Source organism: Somniosus microcephalus, chromosome 12 (assembly GCF_052327205.1).
Source record: "Somniosus microcephalus isolate GS21.2 chromosome 12, FLI_Smic_1.0, whole genome shotgun sequence".
Classification (NCBI taxonomy): Eukaryota; Metazoa; Chordata; class Chondrichthyes; order Squaliformes; family Somniosidae; genus Somniosus; species Somniosus microcephalus.
Window position 1 is genome coordinate 71,746,765 of NC_140998.1, and position 14,698 is coordinate 71,761,462.

Consider the following 14,698-nt stretch of genomic DNA (forward strand, 5'->3'; position numbering starts at 1 on the left):
TTCCCAACCCCCTGCCATTTTAGTTTAAACCCTCCCCCACAGCACTAGCAAACACTCCCCCTAGGACATCGGTTCCAGCCCTGCCCAGGTGCAAACCATCCGGTTTGAACTGGTCCCACCTCCCCCAGAACCGGTTCCAATGTCCCAGGAACTTGAATCCCTCCCCCTGGCACCATTCCTCTAGCCACATATTCATCTGAAGTATCCTTCTATTTCTATTCTGACTAGCACGTGGCACTGGTATCAATCCTGAGATTACTACCTTTGAGGTCCTGTTTTAAAATTTATCTCCTAACTCCCTATATTCCGCTTTTAGGACCTCACCCCGCTTTTTACCTATATTGTTGGTGCCTATATGCACCACGACAACTGGCTGTTCACCCTCCCCTTCCAAGATGTTCTGCAGCCGCTCGGAGACATCCTTGACCCTTGCACCAGGAAGGCAACACACCATCCTGGAGTCTCGTTTGCGGCTGCAGAAACGCCTATCTATTCCCCTTAAAATTAAATCCCCTATTACTATAGCTCTACCCCTCTTTTTCCTCCCATTCTGTGCCGCAGAGCCCCCCCTGGTGCCAGGAAGTTGGCTGCTGCTGCCTTCCTCTGATAGGACATCCCCCCCAACAGTACTCAAAGCAGTGTATCTGTTGGAGAGGGGGATGGCCACAGGGGACCCCTGCACTACCTGCCTGTGCCTAGTACTCTGCCTGTTGGTCACCTGTTCCCTTTCTTCCTGTCCAACCTCTACCTGCGGTGTGTCCAACTCCGTAAATGTGCTATTCACGATGTCCTGAGCATCGTGAACGCTCCAGTATGTATCCAATTGCAGCTCCAGCACCGCAATGCGGTCTGTCAGTAGCTGCAGCTGGATGCACTTCCTGCACATGTAGTTGTCAGGGACACAGGAAGTGTCCCTGAGTTCTCACATATCGTAGGAGGAGCAGATCATGGGGCCCGGCTGTCCTGCCATGACTTACCCTTTAATTAATTGAATTTAAATTAAATCAATCAATCCCACTAATTACACTACAGTTAACTGGTTTACCAACAGTCCCTGCTACACCAGAGAGACCTTAGAAACTATAAACCAGAGTTAAAGTTAAAAAAAAAGAGAGAAATGCTCACCAACCAATCACTTACCTGCTTCCTGGTGATGTCACACTTTGCCGCCGATTTCAACTGCCGCCGATGCTCAGTGTTCCCACGCAGGCCCGCTCTGGTCGGGCTGCTCCTGACTCACTGCCGCCAGTTTTCAACTGCCGCCGATGCTCAGTGTTCCCACGCAGGCCCGCTCTGGTCGGGCTGCTCCTGACTCACTGCCGCCGGTTTTCAACTGCCGCCGATGCTCAGTGTTCCCACGCAAACCCGCTCTGGTCGGGCTGCTCCTGACTCACTGCCGCCGGTTTTCAACTGCCGCCGATGCTCAATGTTCCCACGCAGGCCCGCTCTGTAACTTATAAACAGAAACCCATTATCTTGTGGTCACTGAAACCGCAGTCAAGTGGTTTAATCCCTTGTGCAAACATCCTTGTAGCAGTTTCTGTAAACAAATCGATTGTCTCTGCAGGGCGGGAACTTCCCTTTGATTGACAGATTTGACTGCCATCTTTGATCCTCCCCTTTTCACAGACATACACGAGCTGCTTCCAAGTCCTTTGTCCTTGGCCATGCTTTCTGGTGGCCATTTTTATCCCTGGGCAATTTAAACCGTTCAAAACTCAAGACTACATCCTTTAATAAAATGTACAATCTTAAAGTGTGCGATTTTCACAAAGTTCTTTGATTCCAGTGTCCAAGCGCTGCCCAGCCCACGAGCTTTTAACGCAGCCCTTTTCTGCGGTTCTGGGTATGTTTTAAAACATTGCCCAACCCAGAGACAATTTAAATCACACAAGTCTTCATCCACGATGTGGTTTAATATTTCCCGATCTTCGGGGGCTGAGGGGATTTTGCAAACCCCTACATTCCTCCCTTGGATACTTCCAACTTGCTTGTAGTATCCTCTTGAAGAAGTGAGCAAAATTTTCTGACCCCCGACAAACAACCATCCCCTGTATTTACCTATAGCTACCTATCACTGATTCCCCGACCCGTCTATTCCCCTCAAATCTGAGAAAAACCATGGTACCGTAGGCATCTACAGATACATCAATTACAAAATGTTACAATTACGGGTCTCATACCCCTGCACCACTTGTTACATTATAACATATTACAAAATGTTGCAATCTTGGTTATACAATGTAATCAAAATGATTCCAAGCATGGAGAGGGTCCTACACCTCTGCACTGCTTGGAACTGTAAAACAAAATACAAAAATCTCCATTAAACATTTGAAACAAAATGCTGAAATAAACCCCGACCATCACGTGCCAATGATGGGTTGCGAAATTCGAGTGGGCATTGCTCCTCCCACCCGAGCAGTAAATGTTCCTTCCACCCCCCCTTTAATGGCCTGAACTTTTAAAACATACAGAATGGATTTTACAGAACAGTCTGATCCGCCAGCCCTGAGCCGTTCCCTTGTCCCTTTGTGGAGGCGGGGTACCCCTCATGTTTCACAGGTCCAGACCAGAAAGTATGGGATCGCGACTCCCAGTCCCTCCCCCTCCTGTCTGCTCTCGACTGGCTGGAGAAAATGATGGGTGCCTGTGTGGCGGCTCTCACTGGCCCCACACTCAAACTTGGATCCCAGATCCGGCCACCCACTCATCCTTCCCAGCCACACTTACACTCCATCTTTGCCCGTGGGCCCCGGGTGAGTTCCTCCCTTCCCCGAACGCACCCACGTGACTTTGGGGTCTCCCCCTCCCCTTTACAATCTTTCCCAGGCCATCACCACCCACTCCCGGGGTACGCGTCCCTATCTGACAAGGCGCCCGCGCTTCCCCACCATGACTCCTCAATAGCGAGGTCTCCCGCAAGTGAAATTCGGTCATGATAGTGCTGGGTTGAGCTGGGGCCATCTCTTCCGTGTAAGATGAGAGTGCAGTGGCATTAAGTGAAGCGAGAGTTTGGTAAGTGAGAGAAAAGTTATTTAAGTTTATTTAGTGAGTTTAAGTGAAGGGAAAATTTTATTTTCTGAAGTAAGTTTAATTTATTAAAGTAAATTAAACTGTTGGGGAGTTTAAACCGGAAGTAGAATCCGGGTTTAAAAAGGGGCGGGCCAAGTGCGGCAGCGCGAGTGCGGTGGCGTTGCGTGAAGCGAGAGTTTGGTAAGTGAGAGAGTTCGGGCAAGTGGGAGGTGAGGGAGTGTTTTTGTCCTGTTTTGTTTCCCACTCTCAGGCTTAGCCAGCACTGCGGAAGCGGAGCAGCGAGACGACTCAACCTAACAGGCCCCACAGACAGCATTCAAAAGGGAGGTAGGTGATCAGCTGGTTGGTAGGTCCTCTTCCTTCTCTGTTATACCTTATAAGTTGGTAAGTCCTATTAAATAGTGGTGTGATACATAGAAACATAGAAGATAGGAGCAGGAGTAGGCCATTTGGCCCTTCGAGCCTGCTCCGCCATTCAATGAGATCATGGCTGATCATCCAAATTCAGTACCCTGTCCCTGCCTTCTCCCCATATCCCTTGATCTCTTTAGCCTTAAGAAATATATCCAACTCTTTCCTGAATATATTTAATGAACTGGCCTCCACCGCCCTCTGTGGCAGAGAATTCCACAGGTTCACCACTCTCTGGGTGAAGAAATTCCTCCTCATTTCAGTCCTAAATGGCTTACCCCTTATCCTTAGACTATGACCCCTGGTTCTGGACTCCCCAGCCATCAGAAACATCCTTTCTGCATCTAGTCTGTCCAGGCCTGACAGAATTTTATAGGTTTCGATGAGATCCCCTCTCAATCTTCTAAACTCCAGTGAGTATAAGCCCAATTGACACAATCTCTCCTCATACGTCATTCCTGCCATCCCAGGTATCAGCCTGGTGAATCTTCGCTGCACTCCTTCCATGGCAAGAACGTCCTTCCTCAGGTAAGGCGACCAAAACTGCACACAATACTCAAGGTGCATCTATATCCGGGCAGAGGGTCTTCATAACTAATAATAAGAAATGTAATTAATTACATAGAAATGGGTGAACAGGTGATGTGTTACTGTTGCAAAATTTGGGAACCGGTGGACCCCATTGAGGCTCACGGTGATTACATTTGCGATAAATGTTTGCTGCTAGAGGAACTCAGGCTCCGTGTTAAAGAGCTTGAGACCGAGCTTCAGACACTGCGACACATCAGGGAGGGGAAGAAGTACCTGGACTCTATGTTTCAGGAGGTAGTCACACCTATGAAATTAATTAATTCAGATGTAGCCCGTGGTCAGGGACAGGACGGTGTGACTATGAGTGAGGCAGGTACAGGGATCCAAGCGGTAGTGTTAGAGGAGCCGCAGCCCTTGCTCTTGTCAAACAGGTTCGAGGTTCTTACTCCCTGTGAGGGCGGGAGCGGGGACTGCAGGGAGGATGCGCAACCTGGCCACAGCACCATGGAACAGGGGGCCATTCAAGTGGGGGGAGTAAAAAGAAATGTTGTAGTGGTAGGGGATAGTATCATTCGGGGGATAGATAGGATTCTCTGCAGTCGAGAGCGGGAGTCCCGAAGGCTGTGTTGCCTGCCCGGTGCCAGGGTTAAGGACATCTCTTCTGGGCTGGAAAGAAACTTGGAGTGGGAGGGGGAGGATCCAGTTGTCGTGGTCCATGTTGGTACAAACGATGTTGATAGGACTAGGAAGAAGGTTCTGTTAAAGGAGTATGAGCAGTTAGGGGTCAAATTAAAAAACGGAACCTCAAGGGTAATAATCTCTGGATTATTACCTGAACCACAAGTGAATTTGGCTAGGATAAATAAAATTAAAGAGTTAAATGCGTGGCTCAAAGACTGGTGTGGGAGAAATGGGTTTTGCTTCTTGGGACACTGGCATCAGTACTGGGGCAAGAGGGAGCTGTTCCTTTGGGACGGACTTCACTTGGCCAATGCTGAGACTAGAATCCTGGTGAATCATATAACTAGGGCTGTAGAGAGGGCTTTAAACTAATTAGTGGGGGGGGAGGTTTCTAGAGAGCAAATAATAAAAATGACAACGGAGAAGGTCATAGACCTAGGTAGCAGTAGGGGAATTAAAAACCAGAGCGTGTCAGGAAGGGACAGAAGGTATGGAGTAAAAGGTAAAGCAGTAAAAGGGGAAAAAGCAGGAACTAAGTGTCACAAAACATATTTGAAAGTTCTTTATCTGAATGCACGTAGCATTCGTAACAAAATGGATGAGTTAATGGCACAAATAACTACATATGGATATGATCTTGTGGCCATTACAGAAATATGGCTGCAGGGTGACCATGACTGGGAATTAAACATACCAGGGTATTTAACAATCAGGAAGGACAGGCAGGAAGGAAGGGGAGGTGGGGTGGCTATGTTAATAAAGGAAGGAATCACTGTAATGCAGAGAAATGATATTGGGTCAAAGGATCAGGATAGTGAAACAGTTTGGGTGGAGATAAGGAATAATAAGGGGAAAAAAACACTAGTGGGCATAGTCTATAGGCCTCCTAGCAGTTGCAACTCTGTTGGACGGAGTATTAATCAGGAAATAATTGGGGCTTGTAATAAGGGAACAGCTATAATTATGGGGGATTTTAACTATCATATTAACTGGACAAATCAGATTGGGCAGGGCAGCCTTGAGGAAGAGTTCATTGAGTGTATTAGGGATGGGTTTCTTGAGCAGTATGTAACTGTACCGACCAGGGGGCAAGCATCCTTAGATCTGGTCCTGTGTAATGAGTCAGGATTAATTAAAAATGTCCTAGTAAAGGATCCCCTTGGAATGAGTGACCATAACATGGTTGAATTCCATATTCAATTAGAGGGTGAGAAGGTTGGCTCTCAACCAAGCATACTGAGCTTGAATAAAGGAGACTATGAAGGTATGAGAACGGAATTGATTAGAGTGGACTGGGAAAATAGATTAAAGGGTAAGACGGTACATGAGCAGTGGTGTACATTTAAGGAGTTATTTTACAACTTTCAAAAAAAAATATTCCACTGAGGAAAAAAGCGTGTAAAAGAAATGACAGCCATCCGTGGCTAAGTAAAGTAATTAAGGATAGTATCCGACTAAAAACAAGGGCATATAAGGTAGCCAAATCTAGTGGGAGGATAAAAGATTGCAAAGTCTTCAAAAGACAGCAAAAAATAACTAAAAGATTGATTAAGAAAGGGAAGATAGATTATGAAAGTAAATTAGCAAAAAATATAAAAACAGATAGCAAGAGTTTCTATCGTTATATAAAAAGAAAAAGGGTGGCTAAAGTAAATGTTGGTCCCTTAGAGGATGAGACCGGGAAATTAATGGTGGGAAACATGGAGATGGCAAAAACGCTGATCAAATATTTTGTTTCAGTCTTTACGGTAGAGGACACTAAGAATATCCCAACACTGGACAAACAGGGGACTCTAGGGGGGGAGGAGTTAAATACGATTAAAATCACTAAGGAATTGGTACTCGGTAAAATAATGGGACTCAGGGTGGATAAATCACCTGGACCTGATGGCTTACATCCTAGGGTCTTGAGGGAAGTGACGGTAGGGATTGTGGATGCATTGGTAATAATTTTCCAAAACTCCCTGGACTCAGCAAAGGTCCCGGCAGATTGGAAAACTGCTAATGTAACACCCTTATTTAAAAAGGGTAGTAGGCAGAAGGCTGGAAACTATAGACCAGTTAGCATAACATCTGTGGTTGGTAAAATTTTGGAGTCCATTATTAAGGAGACAGTAACGGGACATTTGGATAAACATAATTTTTTTGGACAAAGTCAGCATGGTTTTATGAAGGGGAAGTCATGTTTGACAAATTTGCTTGAGTTCTTTGAGGAAGTAACATACAGGGTGGATAAAGGAGAACCAGTGGACGTAGTGTATTTAGACTTCCAAAAGGCATTTGACAAGGTGCCACACAAAAGATTATTGGTCAAGATAAAAAATCACGGGATTGGGGGTAATGTTCTGGCATGGGTGGAGGATTGGTTATCTAACAGAAAGCAGAGAGTTGGGATAAATGGTTCATTCTCAGACTGGCAATCAGTAACTAGTGGTGTTCCGCAGGGGTCAGTGCTGGGACCCCAACTCTTTACAATCTATATTAACGATTTGGAGGAGGGGACCGAGTGTAACATATCAAAGTTTGCAGATGATATAAAGATGGGAGGGAAAGTAGTGAGTGAGGAGGACATAAAAAACCTGCAAAGGGACATAGACAGGCTAACCAAAAAACTAGTCGAGTCCAGGAACACGGGCGTCGACCGCGAGCAACCGCCCAGCAGTCAGGCAGAGATCCAACTTTGCTGGGGAGGCTGTGGAGAGCCGGGCTTGGTTCCCCAGCCACAACGAGCAGTAAGAGACCGACGACAGGTCCTGAGCAGACCCTTCCCGAGCAGCGGCGGCTGGAGCCAACCGACGGCAGAGAGAGAGAGCCGGGCAGCATCGATGGGGTAAGAAAAAGGGTGAAGAGAGCAGGGCGCAGCCGGGGGGTTGATCACCGAGCGGCGTCGTGGAAAAATACTGCAAAACCAGAAAGAGCAAGGGTAAGAAACAGCCGGGTTCTAGACCGAGCGGCGTCGACAAATATCAAGAGAAGAACGCGCAGAGCACAACCAGGGATCACGGGCTGATCAGGGTCCACGGGGTGAAGCAAGGGGAGATGCCATTGAGCCGCGGAGAAGCAGGGAGAGCGCGGGAGACGCCATTGAGCCGCGGAGAAGCAGGGAGAGCGCGGGAGGCGCCATTGATCTGTGGAGAAGAAGGAAGAGCGCGGGAGACGCCATTTTGCGAAGCCGCCGCAGAGAAGACGGGCGAGCGCGGGAAAGAAGGAAAGCGCAGGAGACGCCATTTTGTGCCAGCGGAGAAGAAGGAGAAGCGCGGGAGGCGCCATTGGGGATAGATAACGCACAACCAAGGATGCCGAAGAGTGGCAGTATCTCTACGTTCGAGAATGAAGTCGAAGATTGGGTGACATATTTGGAATGTATTGAGGTGTACTGCAGGGCGAATGAAGTGCCAGATGCTAATAAAGCACTGGTTCTGTTAAATTCCATGGGTGCAAAAACTTATGGGTTACTGCGGAATCTAATAACCCCAGAGAAGCCGGTAAACAAGGATTTCGGAAGCATAGTAGAAATCCTACAGGACCACTTAAGCCCCACACCGCTGCTGATAGCAGAACGATTTACGTTCCATAAAAGGAACCAACACAAAGACGAAAGCAATGCTGAGTACCTAACGGAACTGTGCAAGCTATCGAAATACTGCCAGTTTGTAGCGGGACTAGCAGACACGTTAAGGGACAAGTTTGTGTGTGGGCTACAAAGTGAAGGAACCCAGAAACGGCTTCTAACAGAAAAGGACCTTACGCTGGACAAAGCTTTCAATATGGCAGTATCACACGAAGCAGCTGCAAGGGGCGCTGCAGAGATACAACGGAGACCGCAAGAATACGGCACCAACGAAATGACCTATGGAACAGGGAAGTGCTATCGCTGCGGCAGAACAACACATGACCAGAAAGATTGTTGGTTCAAGGACCAAGTGTGCAGACAGTGTGGGAAAGCAGGACACATAGCAAGGGTCTGCAGGTCTGGGAAGAAAACCAACAGTAAGAAATCTCCACAGGAGAAGTACAAAAAGGTACACCAGGTGATGGACAGTGGTTCAGACGAACAGAAAAGTGACACAGACTCCGGAAGCAAGGAGCTGGGTTGTCTGAAACTACATAATGTAACCGAAATAGAGGATCACCAGACTATCTGGGTTACACTCAAGATAGACGGAGTCCAAGTAGAAATGGAATTGGATACAGGGTCACCTCTAACAGTCATAAATCAAAGAGACTACAAGCGGCTATTTTCACACATACCCTTGAAAACTACAGAGATTGTCTTGAAGACGTATACGGGGCAAAAAGTCTACCCCAAAGGAAAAATAAGGGTGAAAGTGACATATAAAGGTCAGGAAATACCTAAAATGGATATATATGTATTGCCAAATGGAGGACCACCACTGCTAGGACGTGAGTGGATCCGGAAGATACATTTAGATTGGCATTCCATACAGGCACTGAAGGTGGAGGCCAAAAAGGATGACGACGTCACACCTGGATGACTGTCAAAAATGCTAACTGACGCAAAAGAAGTGTTCCAGGAGGGACTAGGAACACTAAAAGGAATAACAGCAACAATTAAAATAGAGGATAATGCAAGCCCAAAGTTTCTGAAGGCCAGACCAGTGCCTTATGCAATCAGACCAGCGGTTGAAGCAGAGCTGGAAGGGTTGGAACGTTCAGGAGTACTGTCCAAAGTGGACTGGAGCGAGTGGGCTACACCCATCGTCCCTGTAATGAAGAGGTCGTTGAGTAATACGCCTGGGGAACCAAAGAAGATCCGCATCTGTGGGGATTTTAAGGTGACAGTGAACCCAGTCCTTCACACGGTGCAATATCCGCTTCCACGAATTGAGGATATTTTCGCCTCGCTATCTGGTGGTAAACGCTTCACCAAAATTGATCTAGCCCAGGCGTACTTGCAGATGGAGGTAGAAGAAGCTTCGAAACCTTACCTTACGATCAACACCCATAAAGGTCTCTTTCAATACAACCGGCTGGTGTTTGGAGTAGCCTCGGCTCCGGCTATCTGGCAAAGGGCGATGGATCAGGTCCTGCAAGGGGTTCCAGGGACCCAGTGTTATTTGGACGACATCTTGGTCACGGGCGAAAATGACGGTGATCACCTCGCTAACTTGGAGAAGGCGCTCGCCAGATTAAAGGAATATGGGCTACGAGCTAATCGCCACAAGTGCAAGTTTTTCCAGAAACAGATCTCGTATTGTGGCCACATCATCGATGAAGAGGGGTTACATAAGTCCCCTGACAAGATTGAGGCAGTAGTCAAGGCTCCAGCACTGGAAAATGTGTCACAACTGAGGTCGTTCCTCAGGCTGGTAAACTATTACCACAAGTTCTTACCAAATTTGTCTACGATACTACACCCACTGAACACCCTACTGCAAACAGGGGTACCATGGAAGTGGGATGACAAACGTAGATGAGCTTTCCAGAAGTGTAAAGAATTGATCACATCAAAAGAGGTGCTGGCCCATTTCAACCCAGCACTACCAATTCGTTTGGCATGTGATGCATCACCCTACGGCATTGGAGCGGTGCTGTCGCACAAATTCCCAGACAGGTTGGAGAGGCCAGTGGCTTTTGCGTCTCGGTCACGAACCTCAGCCGAGCGCAACTACGCCCAGATTGATAGGGAGGCCCTCAGCCTAGTATGGGGAGTAAAAAAATTCAACCATTATCTGCATGGGGAGAAGTTCACCTTGCTGACTGACCACCAACCACTTGTCTCCATCTTTAATCCTAAGAAGGGCATGCCAGTAATGACTGCACAGCGGTTACAAAGATGGTCCCTGTTTCTAGGGGCGAATCAATATGAAATAGAATATAAAGGCACGAAACAGCATGGGAACGCTGATGGGCTATCGTGCCTGCCACTGCCTACGGTGGAGGAAGCACCAGCAGTGGACCCTATCGAGATATTTTATTCATCGATAATTGAATGATTGCCAGTAACAAACGCGGATATAGAGAAGGAGACCCGCAATGATCCGACGCTGTCACGGGTATATGAATTGACGGTGAGGGGATGGCCAACACATGGCGACTCACTGTTGCCAGCATTCTCATCCAGAAGAGAACAGCTGTCAGTATGCCAGGGGACAGTGATGTGTGGATCCAGAGTGGTGATTCCACCCAAGTTAAGGGAGAGAGTGCTAAAGGAGCTACATGAAGGTCATCTGGGGGGAGTGAAAATGAAAAGCCTTGCTAGGGCTTATGTGTGGTGGCTGGGAATCGATCAACAAATCGAAGACCTAACTAAGAGCTGCTTAGGATGCCAGAAGGTCCAAAATGCACCACCACATGCCCCTCTACACCCATGGGAGTGGCCCTCCTCTCCATGGCAATGGGTGACATTGATTTCACTGGTCCATTCATGGACTCAATGTTCTTAATAGCAGTGGATGCTCATTCAAAGTGGCCTGAGGTGATAAAGATGTCTTCAACCACTACAGAGAAAACGATTGCAGTCCTACGGACCATATTTGCCAGAAACGGTTTGCCAGAGCAGATCTGCTCTGATAATGGACCACAGTTTTTGTCCGACGAGTTCCAAAAATTCATGAAAAGCAATGGGGTAAGGCATTACACATCCGCCCCGTATCATCCAGCCACCAATGGATTGGCTGAGAGGTTCATACAAACCTTTAAGAAGGCAATAAAGGCCATGTGCGACGAGGAAATTCCACTACAGCATAAGATGGACAATTTCTTATTAGCCTACCGAAACGCGACACATGCAGTTACCAACCAGACCCCGGCCATGATGTTCTTTAACAGAAGGTTGAGATCTCGTCTGGATTTGCTCAGACCAAATGTGCGAAGAAATGTTGAGGACAAACAATTCCAGCACATCAACGAGAAGCCGACAAGGAGCTTCAGTGTAGGGCAACCAGTCTTGGCCCGTGACCATCGAACAGAGAAGTGGCAACCCGGAACGATATGTACAAGGCAGGGGCCATTAATGTACACAGTGGATGTCGGGGAGAACATTGTGAGACGCCACGTCGATCAGATCTTAGCGTCACAGGAAGGCGTCAACCCCATGTCTCGAGTACCTGGGGATGAACCCGACATACCGGTAGCATCTACTTCAGACCCAGTAGCAGTGGAACCCGATGAACTACCCGATGAAAAGGGGTCAGAATCGCCTCTGCACCAAGAACAAGAACCTCCGGAAAGGCGCTATCCCGAAAGGGTCAGGAAGCCGCCCCATAGACTGAATCTATAAATGGACTTTTTGTTATTGAATGTACATGTAAAAATGTAATTGTTATTTGAATATTAAGGGGGTATTATTAATCTAAAAAGGGAGGAATTGTAGTGTATGTGCTTTAAGTCAGAACTACTTTTTACAGCTCCTGTATACTGTAGTACCGGCAGTAACCACACCGGTATATAAGCTGTGCGCATGCCTCTGTACTCCAGTCTAGAGATGACCCCCCTCCAGTAAAGACCTGTTTTTTGTTTATGTACAGCATCCATGTAATTCTTTATCCACTGAACCACGGATCTAACAGTGACCATCTTATCTTGGGCTTGCGGACCTGCTGATACCTTCTGAGGGGATTCTCTGTGGGGGAAACTTTGGCTGACGGACCCTGAGCCTGGGTCACAGCCCTAGCTGGCTGGGAACCTTCTCCCCCTGATGCAAACAGCCCGCACTGTTTAATATACCTGGCAGCCTGCCAGTACTCCGGGTTTGTCTCCTTTTCCCTACCCACTCCTGTACTGGGTGCAGGTATCCCCTCACCACCCGCTGCTGGTGGCTGAAAATCTTCCTCTCCAGGTCCAAAACCTGGTACAAGCCCCTTCCATATGTCCTCTGCAAGAGGAATTGCTATCCCTTCCTCCCCAGAGTCCCACACCATAGGGGGAACCACTCTAGAAGCGGGCTGGGAAGCTTGTCCCTTTAAGCAGGTGACTGCGCCTGCACGAACCTCCTCCCCGGAGTCCCCCGGCAGAGGCTGTGAAACCTCTGTCTTCAAACAGGCGACTGCGCCTGCGCAGAAAAACTGAAGAGGAGCCGCTGGGGTCACAGGCTGGGGAACTGCGCCTGCGCGAACCTCCTCCCCGGAGTCCCCCGGCAGAGGCTGTGAAACCTCTGTCTTCAAACAGGCGACTGCGCCTGCGCGGAAAAACTGAAGAGGAGCCGCTGGGGTCACAGGCTGGGGAACTGCGCCTGCGCGAACCCAGTGTTGGGAAACCTCTCCCCTCAGGCGCGCGACTGGGCGTCCACAGCGATTAGAAACATTGAGTCCATAAATGGACCAGCGAAATCAATGTGTACCTGTTGCCATGGAGATGAGGGCCACTCCCATAGATGTAGCAGGGCCTGTGGTGGAGCGATTTGGACCTTCTGGCATCCTGTGCATCTCTTGGTCATATCCTCGATTTCTTTATCGATTCCCGGCCACCACACAAACACCCTGGCTAGGCTCTTCATTTTTACCACTCGGGATCCACACATCAAGGTTCCCTGGCACACTGACAGCTGTTCCCTCCTTGGCGAGAATGCTGGCAACAGTGAGTCGCCATATGCTGGCCATCCCTTCACCGTCAAATCATAGACCCGAGAGCGTGTCGGGTCATTTCAGGTTTCCTTCTCAATACTTGCGTTTGTAACAGGCAAACATTCGACTATGATCGCATGGAATATCTCCACCGGGTCCACTGCAGGTGCTTCTTCCGCCGTAGGCAACGGTAGGCGCGACAGCCCATCAGCGTTTCCATGTTGTTTCGTACCTTTGTACTCTATGTCATACTGATATGCCCCTAGAAAAAGTGACCATCTTTGCAGCCGTTGCGCCGTCATCACCGGAACGCCCTTCTTTGGGTTAAAAATTTAGACCAGGTGTTGATGATCAGTCAGTAGGGTGAATTTCTGCCCGTGCAGATAGTGATTGAACTTCTTCACCACCCACACCAGGCTGAGGGCCTCCCTGTCAATCTGGGCGTAGTTACGCTCGGCTGAGTTTAGCGAGTGCGATGCAAAGGCTATTGGCCTCTCTGAACCGTCACGGAATTGTGTGACAACACCGCTCCAATGCCGTAAGGTGACGCATCACATGCCAACCGAATCGGTAGTGTTGGGTTGTAGTGGGCCAATACTTCTTTTGAAGTGATTTGGCATTTACATTCCTGAAAGGCACGCTTACACTCATCACTCCATTTCCATGTTACACCAGTTTGAAGGAGGGCGTTCAGTGGGTGCAGAATTGTAGATAAATTCGGCAAGAACTTATGGTAGTAGTTCACCAACTCGAGGAACGACCTCAGTTGCGACACATTTTCTGGTGCTGGAGCTTTGACTACAGCCTCAACCTTGTCCGGCAACTTATGCAACCCTTCCTCATCAATCATGTGGCCACAATACAAGATTTGTCTCCTGAAGAACTCGCATTTGGGACGGTTGGCTCGTAGCCCATATTCCTGCAATCTTGTGAGCACCTGTTCCAGGTTGGCAAGGTGTTCATTGTCATTTTCGCCCGTAACCAGGATGTCGTCCAAATAACACTGGGTCCCCGGGATCCCTTGCAGGACTTGTTCCATCGCCCTCTGCCACATAGCCGGGGCCGATGCTACCCCGAATACCAGTCGATTGTACTGGTAAAGGCCTTTGTGAGTGTTTATCGTGAGGTATTTCCTAGATGTTTCTTCCACCTCCATTTGTAGATACGCTTGAGCCAGGTCAATCTTTGTAAAATGTTTCCCTCCAGATAGTGAGGCGAAAATATCTTCTATCCGCGGAAGCGGATACTGTACTGTGTGCAGGACTGGGTTCACAGTCACCTTGAAGTCCCCACAGATGCGAACCTTCCTTGGCTCCCCAGGCATGCTGCTCAATGCTTTCTTCATTACAGGAACGATGGGTGTGGCCCACTCGCTCCAGTCCACCTTAGACAGCACCCCCGAACGCTCCAGACTCTCCAGTTCAGCTTCCACAGCTGGGCGTATCGCGTATGGCACAGGTCTGGCCTTGAAAAATTTTGGGGTTGCGTTATCCTCAATCTTTATGGTTGCCTTT